This window comes from Pseudophryne corroboree, chromosome 10, assembly GCF_028390025.1.
Source record: "Pseudophryne corroboree isolate aPseCor3 chromosome 10, aPseCor3.hap2, whole genome shotgun sequence".
Taxonomy (NCBI): domain Eukaryota; kingdom Metazoa; phylum Chordata; class Amphibia; order Anura; family Myobatrachidae; genus Pseudophryne; species Pseudophryne corroboree.
The window spans coordinates 4501861-4517649 of record NC_086453.1 but is presented as its reverse complement, the minus strand read 5'-3'; the positions used below and the strand labels follow the sequence as shown (position 1 = coordinate 4517649).

General features: G+C 47.1%; 1 protein-coding gene across 2 annotated transcripts in view; it reads right to left on the bottom strand.

The window, feature by feature from the left end:
- The window catches only part of ERMAP (erythroblast membrane associated protein (Scianna blood group)), a 633995-nt gene that overhangs the window by 90785 nt on the left and 527421 nt on the right, over positions 1 to 15789 (bottom strand). The window lies entirely within an intron of this gene.

The window sequence follows — 15789 nt, the reverse complement described above, 5'->3', positions numbered from 1 at the left end:
ATGGACCGACCCCAAATAACTCCTCTTCCTTTATACGGCAATACACCTTTGTGCCGTTTGGAATCTGCATCACCTGACCACTGTCGTGTCCATAACATCTTCTGGCAGATATGGACATCGCATTTACTCTTGATGCCAGAGTGCAAATATCCCTCTGTGCATCTCGCATATATAGAAATGCATCCTTTAAATGCTCTATAGTCAATAAAATACTGTCCCTGTCAAGGGTATCAATATTTTTAGTCAGGGAATCCGACCAAGCCACCCCAGCTCTGCACATCCAGGCTGAGGCGATCGCTGGTCGCAGTATAACACCAGTATGTGTGTATATACTTTTTATGATAGTTTCCAGCCTCCTGTCAGCTGGTCCTTGAGGACGGCCCTATCTATAGACGGTACCGCCACTTGTTTTGATAAGCGTGTGAGCGCCTTATCCACCCTAAGGGGTGTTTCCCAACGCGCCCTAACTTCTGGCGGGAAAGGGTATACCGCCCATAATTTTCTATCGGGGGGAACCCACGCATCATCACACACTTTATTTAATTTATCTGATTCAGGAAAAACTACGGTAGTTTTTTCACATCCCACATAATACCCTCTTTTGTGGTACTTGTAGTATCAGAAATATGTAACACCTCCTTCATTGCCTTTAACGTGTGGCCCTAATAAGGAATACGTTTGTTTATTCACCGTCGACACTGGATTCAGTGTCCCTGTCTGTGTCTGTGTCGACCGACTAAAGTAAACGGGCGTTTTAAAACCCCTGACGGTGTTTTTGAGACGTCTGGACCGGTACTAATTGTTTGTCGGCCGTCTCATGTCGTCAACCGACCTTGCAGCGTGTTGACATTATCACGTAATTCCCTAAATAAGCCATCCATTCCGGTGTCGACTCACTAGAGAGTGACATCACCATTACAGGCAATTGCTCCGCCTCCTCACCAACATCGTCCTCATACATGCCGACACACACGTACCGACACACAGCACACACACAGGGAATGCTCTGATAGAGGACAGGACCCACTAGCCCTTTGGAGAGACAGAGGGAGAGTTTGCCAGCACACACCAAAAACGCTATAATTATATAGGGACAACCTTATATAAGTGTTTTCCCTTATAGCATCTTTTTTATATATTTCTAACGCCAAATTAGTGCCCCCCCTCTCTGTTTTAACCCTGTTTCTGTAGTGCAGTGCAGGGGAGAGCCTGGGAGCCTTCCCTCCAGCCTTTCTGTGAGGGAAAATGGCGCTGTGTGCTGAGGAGATAGGCCCCGCCCCTTTTTCGGCGGCCTCGTCTCCCGCTCTTAACGGATTCTGGCAGGGGTTAAATATCTCCATATAGCCTCCGGAGGCTATATGTGAGGTATTTTTAGCCAAAATAGGTTTTCATTTGCCTCCCAGGGCGCCCCCCTCCCAGCGCCCTGCACCCTCAGTGACTGCCGTGTGAAGTGTGCTGAGAGGAAAATGGCGCACAGCTGCAGTGCTGTGCGCTACCTTTAGAAGACTGAGGAGTCTTCTTACTTCAGCATCTGCAAGGGGGCCGGCGGCAAGGCTCCGGTGACCATCCAGGCTGTACCTGTGATCGTCCCTCTGGAGCTGATGTCCAGTAGCCAAGAAGCCAATCCATCCTGCACGCAGGTGAGTTCACTTCTTCTCCCCTAAGTCCCTCGTTGCAGTGATCCTGTTGCCAGCAGGACTCACTGTAAAATAAAAAACCTAAGCTAAACTTTTCTAAGCAGCTCTTTAGGAGAGCCACCTAGATTGCACCCTTCTCGGCCGGGCACAAAAATCTAACTGAGGCTTGGAGGAGGGTCATAGGGGGAGGAGCCAGTACACACCACCTGATCGTAAAGCTTTACTTTTTGTGCCCTGTCTCCTGCGGAGCCGCTATTCCCCATGGTCCTTTCAGGAACCCCAGCATCCACTAGGACGATAGAGAAATGTAATATGTAATATTTTTAATAAATTATAATTATGTCCTCTATTACCACTATAATTTTGTGACTCGTGGGAGCACCGCCAACTGAGAAATTATCTTATACCTGGAAAACTTCTGTTAAATGATGGTACATATATATATATATATATATATATATACGTCATGATATACCTGTGTGACCCCTGAGAGCAGATCTGTGCGAATCAACACCATTGTCTTTGTGATATATCATTTGAAAACCGCCCATTGAACTTAATTCGGTATCATCTCTTGTGTAGGTATTATATAGAAGTACCATCCATTTTTTGTGCATATTATTTAGTTTGATGTATGCGCTGCATTTACAGTATATATAAAATGATAATAATATTGGAATATGCCTTTGCTAGTCCTATATTGGATTGTGTATGTCCTGCATCCATTGTAATTACTTTCTTGCACTTTTTGTATATGTTATTAGTCATCCAATGTAACGGGCGAGGGAAGGTGACGCAGTCTGTGTGCGTCTACACACCGGCCCGATAGCTGAGATGACTACACCTGGTGGCTGGGACCTGTGTTTAGTTGTATGTGTGTCCTGATGATGATGTAATTAAGCGTCTTCGAAACGTTGAACATCACCTGTGTGTGACTGTGGAGTTCATCCGAGCGCCGCCTTCAGTGTTTCGCTTCTATTCGGTAACACTGCCAGGTTACCAAGGAGGGCACCGGGAAAGTAATCCTTTTATTGGGAGTGCTGCCGCAACCATCTATATATACATATATATGTCCAGAAGTGAATCGCACACACTTGTAAAAGCTCCAGGGGTGCCAGGTCAATTCATTGAAATACAGTCCATTCCCTGTGTTTTCCACAAAAGTCTAACACAAGGAGACCAGCACACCACCAAATAGAAAAAGTGAAAAACGGTTTAGTAGCAGCATAATCAGGCATTTAGAATACAGAGTTTATACTCATCAGCGTTGTAGGGAAAAGTCCATAGATAAATGTACAGCCATCCCAACGGCCCGTTTCGGTTGTCACACCTTCATCATGGGATCAGCTTTCTCCAATGAATTATGGTCACTCTCACAGGATCACAGCTGTGATCCTGTGAGAGTGACCCTAATTCATTGGAGAAAGGATTACCACAGCAACTAATCCCAATCTATATGTTGATGATATTATTGTGGTGAAGCCATTTTGATATCTTATAAGTTGAATACCGAATACACATTTTGGATGTGATACATTGAGAATTACAACTATTGGTAATCCTTTCTGTTATAGAGAATTTGATTTTTAACCCCTGATGAAGTCCTAACGGATGAAACGCGTTGGGTTTTTTCGGTTATTAGAACACACATCATCTGGTTGGAGATTCATCTTTTCTAATTTCAAGCAGAAAATCACCAGATTGTAATTCTTCAGACTAACATGGAAGCAATATATGTTTATATGATTGATGTATAATTCCGAAAAAGGGTTTTATATATTTGCGTCAATGACGTATGTGACAATGTTATGAATTTCATTATTCATTTTATGTGAATAAATATTTCTTTTAAAAATTGTATTGTGAATTGTAAGGCGATTTAGCTCCCACGAGAATCCCCTACAGTTTTCTATTTAACTCTCAATACCTCATCTGACAGAAGGTATTTCTCAGTGGTGTAGCTTGGGGTATAGCGCAATTTAAGATTTAATTTGGTATTTTAATATATATATATATATATATATATACACACACATAAAATACACTTTGTAATTGTTGCAGGGTAGGAGATAGGGGCAGGTGGTGTGTGTGTTGGGTGGGAGCTGGTGCTTAGCCGTTTTTTTCACTGATTATTGTGCTGCAAACAAAGGCAGCTAGCGATCAACTCGGAATGACCCCCCTAGTTACTAAGAGAGAATAATCTGACTTTAGAAACTGCCATCCATCTCTGCATACTTACTGAGCAGTCTGAGCGGAGTACAAGGGAGTCACAGAGGGAGGCAGAAGTATGTATAAAGCGCCGCAACACCCCAGTACATGCAATGCCGAAACTGTGGTGGGCACCACCCACCTGAGCGCCACAAATCCAAATACACAATGACTGCAAGCATGCCACACGTAACACTGAGGGGACGGCAGCCACATAGAACCAATAACATGGAGACCGTATCTGAACCTGACAATGCCATACACTGCGAGAGCGCAGAACTGGTCGCTGAAAGGGGAGGAGTCTTTACCAGACTCCGCGTCAAACACAACAGAAACAGAGAGAAAATACAGAACTGACACTGGTGTCAAATGCAATCTCATGTCAGAGAACCTCCTGCACCATACTTGCTTTCTCTCCCGGAAGTTGCGCGAGGCTCACGATTTTTGGGGTAGTACCCCGCACCCCCCGGAAGAGCAGGCAGTTCTCCCGCATCCTGGCCGAACCCTAGTGATGCTGGTAGGATGAAGAGATACTCACACTGGTATATTCGCGCTCCGCGGGTCCATGTGGTGGGGAGGGGCTAAAATTATGCGAATGGTGCCATTATAGCCCCACCCCCTTCCCGTGGACCCACAAATCGTGGTATTTTCCCAATGTGGGGGTGGGGCTTGGTGATGTCAGGACCATGGCAGGATTATGGACTCTAGTAGACAGTCCTCCCAGACAGGCAGCAGAGTCACAGGGGGACTGCGTGAGATATCCCAGCAGACACTGCGCTGTAATTCCTGTTTGTATACAAGCATACGCGGCTGCGGTTTCTTAGGTTGCGGAATTGCTAATACTCGCTAATGAAGCAGCCGCCCCACGATCGACGCCCCCGAAGCCATCCTCAGCAATTGCGAACTCAGATGCACCGACGCAATGACGGGGGAAACATGGTCTCCTAGGGCTGACCTATGCGTACACAGACTGGCTGCGCCAGTAGCGACGCTGGTGCCATGTCACTTTACGTAAATGATCACAGCTGACGGCAGATACATGCCTGGAAAATGGTCACCACACGCCTGCATTTTTGCCGCCACTTCTACGTGAACTCCGGCAAGCGATCCCTTCTTGTCAATCACTCTGCGTATGAAAGCGCGGTACAGCAGTCTGCTGATAATCGCTCCGTTGTGGAAGCGCCGGCTAATAACACCTGTACTGTATTATGGGGGTCATTCCGAGTTGTTAGCTCGTTGACGATTTTCACAACGGAGCGATTAAGGCAAAAATGCGCATGGTATGCAGCGCGCATGCGGTAAGTATTTTAGCACAAAACTTAGTAGATTTACTCACGTCCGAACGAAGAATTTTCATCGTTGAAGTGATCGGAGTGTGAATGACAGGAAGTGGGTGTTTCTGGGCGGAAACTGACCGTTTTCTGGGAGTGTGCAGAAAAACGCAGGCATGTCAGGGAAAAACGCGGGAGTGGCTGGAGAAACGGGGGAGTGGCTGGCCGAACGCAGGGCGTGTGTGTGACGTCAAACCAGGAACGAAACTGACTGAGCTGATCGCAGTGTAGGAGTAAGTCTCGAGCTATCAATATAGCTAAAGAAAGAAAAGTATTCCGTACTAGGGCACACTCAAAAACAAATACACGGATATATCCTAAAAGTCAACGCCCCTTTGGGGAGAGGACCAATGATAATTAAAATATAACTTTTATTAATATACGTTAAAGCTTACGAAATATGTGCACGTGAAAAAATAATAATAATAATGAAAAAATAATAATATTATTATTAGAGATGTGCACTTGAAATTTTTCGGGTTTTGTGTTTTGGTTTTGGGTTCGGTTCCGCGGCCGTGTTTTGGGTTCGACCGCGTTTTGGCAAAACCTCACCGAATTTTTTTTGTCGGATTCGGGTGTGTTAGTATTATTAACCTCAAAAACCATAATTTCCACTCATTTTCAGTCTATTCTGAATACCTCACACCTCACAATATTATTTTTAGTCCTAAAATTTGCACCGAGGTCGCTGGATGACTAAGCTAAGCGACCCTAGTGGCCGACACAAACACCTGGCCCATCTAGGAGTGGCACTGCAGTGTCACGCAGGATGGCCCTTCCAAAAAACACTCCCCAAACAGCACATGATGCAAAGAAAAAAAGAGGCGCAATGAGGTAGCTGTGTGAGTAAGCTAAGCGACCCTAGTGGCCGACACAAACACCTGGCCCATCTAGGAGTGGCACTGCAGTGTCACGCAGGATGGCCCTTCCAAAAAACACTCCCCAAACAGCACATGACGCAAAGAAAAAAAGAGGCGCAATGAGGTAGCTGTGTGAGTAAGATAAGCGACCCTAGTGGCCGACACAAACACCTGGCCCATCTAGGAGTGGCACTGCAGTGTCACGCAGGATGGCCCTTCCAAAAAACACTCCCCAAACAGCACATGACGCAAAGAAAAAAAGAGGCGCAATGAGGTAGCTGTGTGAGTAAGCTAAGCGACCCTAGTGGCCGACACAAACACCTGGCCCATCTAGGAGTGGCACTGCAGTGTCACGCAGGATGGCCCTTCCAAAAAACACTCCCCAAACAGCACATGACGCAAAGAAAAAAAGAGGCGCAATGAGGTAGCTGTGTGAGTAAGCTAAGCGACCCTAGTGGCCGACACAAACACCTGGCCCATCTAGGAGTGGCACTGCAGTGTCACGCAGGATGGCCCTTCCAAAAAACACTCCCCAAACAGCACATGACGCAAAGAAAAAAAGAGGCGCAATGAGGTAGCTGTGTGAGTAAGCTAAGCGACCCTAGTGGCCGACACAAACACCTGGCCCATCTAGGAGTGGCACTGCAGTGTCACGCAGGATGGCCCTTCCAAAAAACACTCCCCAAACAGCACATGACGCAAAGAAAAATTAAAGAAAAAAGAGGTGCAAGATGGAATTGTCCTTGGGCCCTCCCATCCACCCTTATGTTGTATAAACAGGACATGCACACTTTAACCAACCCATCATTTCAGTGACAGGGTCTGCCACACGACTGTGACTGAAATGACAGGTTGGTTTGGACCCCCACCAAAAAAGAAGCAATTAATCTCTCCTTGCACAAACTGGCTCTACAGAGGCAAGATGTCCACCTCATCATCATCCTCCGATATATCACCGTGTACATCCCCCTCCTCACAGATTATCAATTCGTCCCCACTGGAATCCACCATCTCAGCTCCCTGTGTACTTTGTGGAGGCAATTGCTGCTGGTCAATGTCTCCACGGAGGAATTGATTATAATTCATTTTAATGAACATCATCTTCTCCACATTTTCTGGAAGTAACCTCGTACGCCGATTGCTGACAAGGTGAGCGGCGGCACTAAACACTCTTTCGGAGTACACACTTGTGGGAGGGCAACTTAGGTAGAATAAAGCCAGTTTGTGCAAGGGCCTCCAAATTGCCTCTTTTTCCTGCCAGTATAAGTACGGACTGTCTGACGTGCCTACTTGGATGCGGTCACTCATATAATCCTCCACCATTCTTTCAATGGGGAGAGAATCATATGCAGTGACAGTAGACGACATGTCCGTAATCGTTGTCAGGTCCTTCAGTCCGGACCAGATGTCAGCATCAGCAGTCGCTCCAGACTGCCCTGCATCACCGCCAGCGGGTGGGCTCGGAATTCTGAGCCTTTTCCTCGCACCCCCAGTTGCGGGAGAATGTGAAGGAGGAGATGTTGACAGGTCGCGTTCCGCTTGACTTGACAATTTTCTCACCAGCAGGTCTTTGAACCCCAGCAGACTTGTGTCTGCCGGAAAGAGAGATCCAAGGTAGGTTTTAAATCTAGGATCGAGCACGGTGGCCAAAATGTAGTGATCTGATTTCAACAGATTGACCACCCGTGAATCCTTGTTAAGCGAATTAAGGGCTCCATCCACAAGTCCCACATGCCTAGCGGAATCGCTCCGTGTTAGCTCCTCCTTCAATATCTCCAGCTTCTTCTGCAAAAGCCTGATGAGGGGAATGACCTGACTCAGGCTGGCAGTGTCTGAACTGACTTCACGTGTGGCAAGTTCAAAGGGCAGCAGAACCTTGCACAATGTTGAAATCATTCTCCACTGCGCTTGAGACAGGTGCATTCCACCTCCTATATCGTGCTCAATTGTATAGGCTTGAATGGCCTTTTGCTGCTCCTCCAACCTCTGAAGCATATATAGGGTTGAATTCCACCTCGTTACCACTTCTTGCTTCAGATGATGGCAGGGCAGGTTCAGGCGTTTTTGGTGTTGCTCCAGTCTTCTGTACGTGGTGCCTGTACGCCGAAAGTGTCCCGCAATTCTTCTGGCCACCGACAGCATCTCTTGCACGCCCCTGTCGTTTTTTTAAAAATTCTGCACCACCAAATTCAAGGTATGTGCAAAACATGGGACGTGCTGGAATTTGCCCATATTTAATGCACACACAATATTGCTGGCGTTGTCCGATGCCACAAATCCACAGGAGAGTCCAATTGGGGTAAGCCATTCCGCGATGATCTTCCTCAGTTGCCGTAAGAGGTTTTCAGCTGTGTGCGTATTCTGGAAACCGGTGATACAAAGCGTAGCCTGCCTAGGAAAGAGTTGGCGTTTGCGAGATGCTGCTACTGGTGCCGTCGCTGCTGTTCTTGCGGCGGGAGTCCATACATCTACCCAGTGGGCTGTCACAGTCATATAGTCCTGACCCTGCCCTGCTCCACTTGTCCACATGTCCGTGGTTAAGTGGACATTGGGTACAACTGCATTTTTTAGGACACTGGTGAGTCTTTTTCTGACGTCCGTGTACATTCTCGGTATCGCCTGCCTAGAGAAGTGGAACCTAGATGGTATTTGGTAACGGGGGCACACTACCTCAAGAAATTGTCTAGTTCCCTGTGAACTAACGGCGGATACCGGACGCACGTCTAACACCAACATAGTTGTCAAGGCCTCAGTTATCCGCTTTGCAACAGGATGACTGCTGTGATATTTCATCTTCCTCGCAAAGGACTGTTGGACAGTCAATTGCTTGGTGGAAGTAGTAAAAGTGGGCTTACGACTTCCCCTCTGGGATGACCATCGACTCCCAGCAGCAACAACAGCAGCGCCAGCAGCAGTAGGCGTTACACGCAAGGATGCATCGGAGGAATCCCAGGCAGGAGAGGACTCGTCAGAATTGCCAGTGACATGGCCTGCAGGACTATTGGCATTCCTGGGGAAGGAGGAAATTGACACTGAGGGAGTTGGTGGGGTGGTTTGCGTGAGCTTGGTTACAAGAGGAAGGGATTTACTGGTCAGTGGACTGCTTCCGCTGTCGCCCAAAGTTTTTGAACTTGTCACTGACTTATTATGAATGCGCTGCAGGTGACGTATAAGAGAGGATGTTCCGAGGTGGTTAACGTCCTTACCCCTACTTATTACAGCTTGACAAAGGCAACACACGGCTTGACAAATGTTGTCCGCATTTCTGTTGAAATACTTCCACACCGAAGAGCTGATTTTTTTGGTATTTTCACCAGGCATGTCAACGGCCATATTCCTCCCACGGACAACAGGTGTCTCCCCGGGTGCCTGACTTAAACAAACCACCTCACCATCAGAATCCTCCTGGTCAATTTCCTCCCCAGCGCCAGCAACACCCATATCCTCCTCATCCTGGTGTACTTCAACACTGACATCTTCAATCTGACTATCAGGAACTGGACTGCGGGTGCTCCTTCCAGCACTTGCAGGGGGCGTGCAAATGGTGGAAGGCGCATGCTCTTCACGTCCAGTGTTGGGAAGGTCAGGCATCGCAAACGACACAATTGGACTCTCCTTGTGGATTTGTGATTTCGAAGAACGCACAGTTCTTTGCTGTGCTTTTGCCAGCTTGAGTCTTTTCATTTTTCTAGCGAGAGGCTGAGTGCTTCCATCCTCATGTGAAGCTGAACCACTAGCCATGAACATAGGCCAGGGCCTCAGCCGTTCCTTGCCACTCCGTGTGGTAAATGGCATATTGGCAAGTTTACGCTTCTCCTCCGACAATTTTATTTTAGATTTTTGAGTCCTTTTTTTACTGATATTTGGTGTTTTGGATTTTACATGCTCTGTACTATGACATTGGGCATCGGCCTTGGCAGACGACGTTGCTGGCATTTCATCGTCTCGGCCATGACTAGTGGCAGCAGCTTCAGCACGAGGTGGAAGTCGATCTTGATCTTTCCCTAATTTTGGAACCTCAACATTTTTGTTCTCCATATTTTAATAAGCACAACTAAAAGGCACCTCAGGTAAACAATGGAGATGGATGGATACTAGTATACTTATGGATGGACGAGCGACTGCTGACACAGAGGTAGCTACAGCCGTGGACTACCGTACTGTGTCTGCTGCTAATATAGACTGGATGATAATGAGATAAAATTAAAATATATATATATATATCACACTAGTACTGCAGCCGGACAGGTATATATTATGTAATGACGGACCTGCTGGACACTGTCTGTCAGCACTGCAGACTCCTAAAGTAAGCTACTAGTATCAAGAAGATAGAAAAAAAAAATAAACCACGGGTAGGTGGTATACAATTATGGATGGATGAGCGACTGCCGACACAGAGGTAGCTACAGCCGTGGACTACCGTACTGTGTCTGCTGCTAATATAGACTGGATGATAATGAGATAAAATTAAAATATATATATATATCACACTAGTACTGCAGCCGGACAGGTATATATTATGTAATGACGGACCTGCTGGACACTGTCTGTCAGACTCAGCACTGCAGACTCCTAAAGTAAGCTACTAGTATCAAGAAGATAGAAAATAAAAATAAACCACGGGTAGGTGGTATACAATTATGGATGGACGAGCGACTGCCGACACAGAGGTAGCTACAGCCGTGGACTACCGTACTGTGTCTGCTGCTAATATAGACTGGATGATAATGAGATAAAATTAAAATATATATATATATATATCACACTAGTACTGCAGCCGGACAGGTATATATTATGTAATGACGGACCTGCTGGACACTGTCTGTCAGCACTGCAGACTCCTAAAGTAAGCTACTAGTATCAAGAAGATAGAAAAAAAAAATAAACCACGGGTAGGTGGTATACAATTATGGATGGACGAGCGACTGCCGACACAGAGGTAGCTACAGCCGTGGACTACCGTACTGTGTCTGCTGCTAATATAGACTGGATGATAATGAGATAAAATTAAAATATATATATATATCACACTAGTACTGCAGCCGGACAGGTATATATTATGTAATGACGGACCTGCTGGACACTGTCTGTCAGACTCAGCACTGCAGACTCCTAAAGTAAGCTACTAGTATCAAGAAGATAGAAAAAAAAAAAAACACGGGTAGGTGGTATACAATTATGGATGGACGAGCGACTGCCGACACAGAGGTAGCTACAGCCGTGGACTACCGTACTGTGTCTGCTGCTAATATAGACTGGATGATAATGAGATAAAATTAAAATATATATATATATATATCACACTAGTACTGCAGCCGGACAGGTATATATTATGTAATGACGGACCTGCTGGACACTGTCTGCAGAATGCGTTTATAAAAACACCACACGACGAGTGTTTAACTTTTTCAGGCAGACAATCACAATATACTGGTGGTCAGCAGACAATCACAATACTGGTGGTCAGTGGTCACTGGTCAGTCACACTGGCAGTGGCACTCTGGCAGCAAAAGTGTGCACTGTACTTAAAATATGTACTCCTGCTATAACTGCTCCCCAGTCTCCCCCACAATTAAGCTGTGTGAGCAGTGAGCACTCAGCAGTCAGATAATGATATACAGTATATGATGCAGCACACTGGGCTGAGCACAGATATGGTATGTGTGACTGTGTCACACTGTGTATCGTTTTTTTTCAGGCAGAGAACGGATTCATTAAATTGGTGGCACTGGTCACTGCCACTGGTCACACTATCAGCAGCAAGTAGTACTCCTCCTATATTATGCTCCCCAAAATTTGTGTCTCTCTCTCTCTAGTACTATTAGTCACTCTAAACGGAGAGGACGCCAGCCACGTCCTCTCCCTATCAATCTCAATGCACGTGTGAAAAATGGCGGCGACGCGCGGCTCCTTATATAGAATCCGAGTCTCGCGATAGAATCCGAGCCTCGCGAGAATCCGACAGCGGGATGATGACGTTCGGGCGCGCTCGGGTTAACCGAGCAAGGCGGGAGGATCCGAGCCTGCTCGGCCCCGTGTAAAAAAAGCTGAAGTTCGGCGGGTTCGGATTCAGAGAAACCGAACCCGCTCATCTCTAATTATTATTCTATTATTATTTTTTCATTATTATTATTATTTTTTCACGTGCACATATTTCGTAAGCTTTAACGTATATCAATAAAAGTTATATTTTAATTATCATTGGTCCTCTCCCCTAAGGGGCGTTGACTTTTAGGATATATCAGTGTATTAGTTTTTGAGTGTGCCCTAGTACGGAATACTTTTCTTTCTTTAGCTATATTGATGCCAAACTTTATTCCAGGAGCACCTCCCCCGGTTCACGATATTGCAATATCTATTTAATGATAAGCGGGGATAGAATAAACACACATAATTGATTCATAAAATTATTTCGTCTGTGCGACCATTTCTTTTCGTTTTTTCTGTGACATAAGTCTCGAGCTACTCAGAAACTGCTAAGTATTATTTATTCGCAATTCTGCTAATCTTTCGTTCGCAATTCTGCTAAGCTAAGATACACTCCCAGAGGGCGGAGGCCTAGCGTGTGCAATGCTGCGAAAAGCAGCTAGCGAGCCAACAACTCGGAATGAGGGCCTATACCCGTACTGTACAATACAGGTGTTTCTCTGGGTCTGAGACACAGTGATAGAGTACATAAAGGTATTGCATATGGCAGCAGCATTCAGTGAGATTGCAGAGGAATTCCAGGGAACAGCCTACAAGCTACGGGATAATCCGCACGGCAGAGACCTCTCCTGCTGGGGTCCTGCCCTGTGTGCGGGGAAGGGTCCTGGAGAGTTGCAGGGTGCCCACCAATGCCCAACCTTCCACTACTGTATCACGCCCAAAGCGGCCTCTGCCCCACTGAGCGATCAACCTGTATTACCTCCAATATAGAATTCTAGAAAGGCGACGGCAAATGTTCTTATAAACGCCACTTGTTCCTCTATGGCTGCCGTCTGCCGCCAGCTGCCTTCTGTGCAGCGCTGGCATTGGTCAGCACATAATGCCCTGTTGTGAGTACACATGGGGGTCATTCCGAGTTGGTCGCACGCTGCCGATTTTCGCAGCGCAGCGATCAGGTTACTACTGCGCATGCGTATGCACCGTAATGCACAGGCGCGTCGTACGGGTACAAACAGCATTGTTGCTGTGCAATGCTTCTAGCGACGATTCCATTCGCACAGCCGTTCACAAGGAGATTGACAGAAAGAGGGTGTTTGTGGGTGTCAACTGACCGTTTTCTGGGAGTGGTTGGGAAAACGCAGGCGTGTCCAGGCGTTTGCAGAGCGGGTGTCTGACGTCAATTCCAGGACCGGACAGGCTGATGTGATCGCAACGTCTGAGTAAGTTCAGAGCTTCTCAGAAACTGCAAAAAACGTTTTTGTCCCGCTCGGCTGCACAGGCGATCACACACTTGCAAAGCGAAAATACACTCCCCCGTGGGCGGCGACTATACGTTTGCATGGCTGCAAAAAGTAGCTAGCGAGCGATCAACTCGGAATGAGGGCCCTTATATGGATGTATAGGGTCTATCTTACAACACATGAAAATAGCAATGTAACAGCAGTAACTCCCAGAGCCAGAAAAGAGTCTGTGTAGTAACGCTTGGAACAGCAGATCAGATGCAAACTACCATTATACAGAGCCCAGCCTGTACACACAGCACGTCATACACCACTGCGTCTGCACAGGACATATTATACAGAGCCCAGCCTGTACACACAGCACGTCATACACCACTGCGTCTGCACAGGACATATTATACAGAGCCCAGCCTGTACACACAGCACGTCATACACCACTGCGTCTGCACAGTACATATTATACAGAGCCCAGCCTGTACACAGAGCACGTCATACACCACTGCGTCTGCGCAGTACATATTATACAGAGCCCAGCCTGTACACAGAGCACGTCATCCACCACTGCATCTGCACAGGACATATTATACAGAGCCCAGCCTGTATACAGAGCGCGTCATACACCACTGTGTCTGCACAGGACATATTATACAGAGCCCAGCCTGTACACAGAGCACGTCATACACCACTGCGTCTGCACAGTACATATTATACAGAGCCCAGCCTGTACACAGAGCACGTCATACACCACTGCGTCTGCACAGTACATATTATACAGAGCCCAGCCTGTACACAGAGCACGTCATACACCACTGCGTCTGCACAGGACATATTATACAGAGCCCAGCCTGTACACAGAGCACGTCATACACCACTGCGTCTGCGCAGTACATATTATACAGAGCCCAGCCTGTACACACAGCACGTCATACACCACTGCGTCTGCACAGTACATATTATACAGAGCCCAGCCTGTACACACAGCACATCATCCACCACTGCGTCTGCACAGTACCTATTATACAGAGCCCAGCCTGTACACAGAGCACGTCATACACCACTGCGTCTGCGCAGGACATATTATACAGAGCCCAGCCTGTACACAGAGCACGTCATACACCACTGCGTCTGCACAGTACATATTATACAGAGCCCAGCCTGTACACACAGCACGTCATACACCACTGCGTCTGCACAGTACATATTATACAGAGCCCAGCCTGTACACAGAGCGCGTCATACACCACTGCGTCTGCACAGGACATATACAGAGCCCAGCCTGTACACACAGCACGTCATACACCACTGCGTCTGCGCAGTACATATTATACAGAGCCCAGCCTGTACACAGAGCACGTCATACACCACTGCGTCTGCACAGTACATATTATACAGAGCCCAGCCTGTACACAGAGCACGTCATACACCACTGCGTCTGCACAGGACATATTATACAGAGCCCAGCCTGTACACACAGCACGTCATACACCACTGCGTCTGCACAGTACATATTATACAGAGCCCAGCCTGTACACAGAGCACGTCATACACCACTGCGTCTGCACAGGACATATTATACAGAGCCCAGCCTGTACACACAGCACGTCATACACCACTGCGTCTGCACAGTACATATTATACAGAGCCCAGCCTGTACACACAGCACGTCATACACCACTGCGTCTGCACAGGACATATTATACAGAGCCCAGCCTGTACACACAGCACGTCATACACCACTGCATCTGCACAGTACATATTATACAGAGCCCAGCCTGTACACACAGCACATCATCCACCACTGCGTCTGCACAGTACATATTATACAGAGCCCAGCCTGTACACAGAGCACGTCATACACCACTGCGTCTGCACAGTACATATTATACAGAGCCCAGCCTGTACACAGAGCACGTCATACACCACTGCGTCTGCACAGTACATATTATACAGAGCCCAGCCTGTACACAGAGCACATCATCCACCACTGCGTCTGCGCAGTACATATTATACAGAGCCCAGCCTGTACACACAGCACGTCATACACCACTGCGTCTGCACAGGATATATTATACAGAGCCCAGCCTCTACACAGAGCACGTCATACACCACTGCGTCTGCACAGTACATATTATACAGAGCCCAGCCTGTACACACAGCACGTCATACACCACTGCGTCTGCACAGTACATATTATACAGAGCCCAGCCTGTACACAGAGCACGTCATACACCACTGCGTCTGCACAGGACATATTATACAGAGCCCAGCCTGTACACAGAGCACGTCATATACCACTGCGTCTGCACAGGACATATTATACAGAGCCCAGCCTGTACACACAGCGCGTCATACACCACTGCGT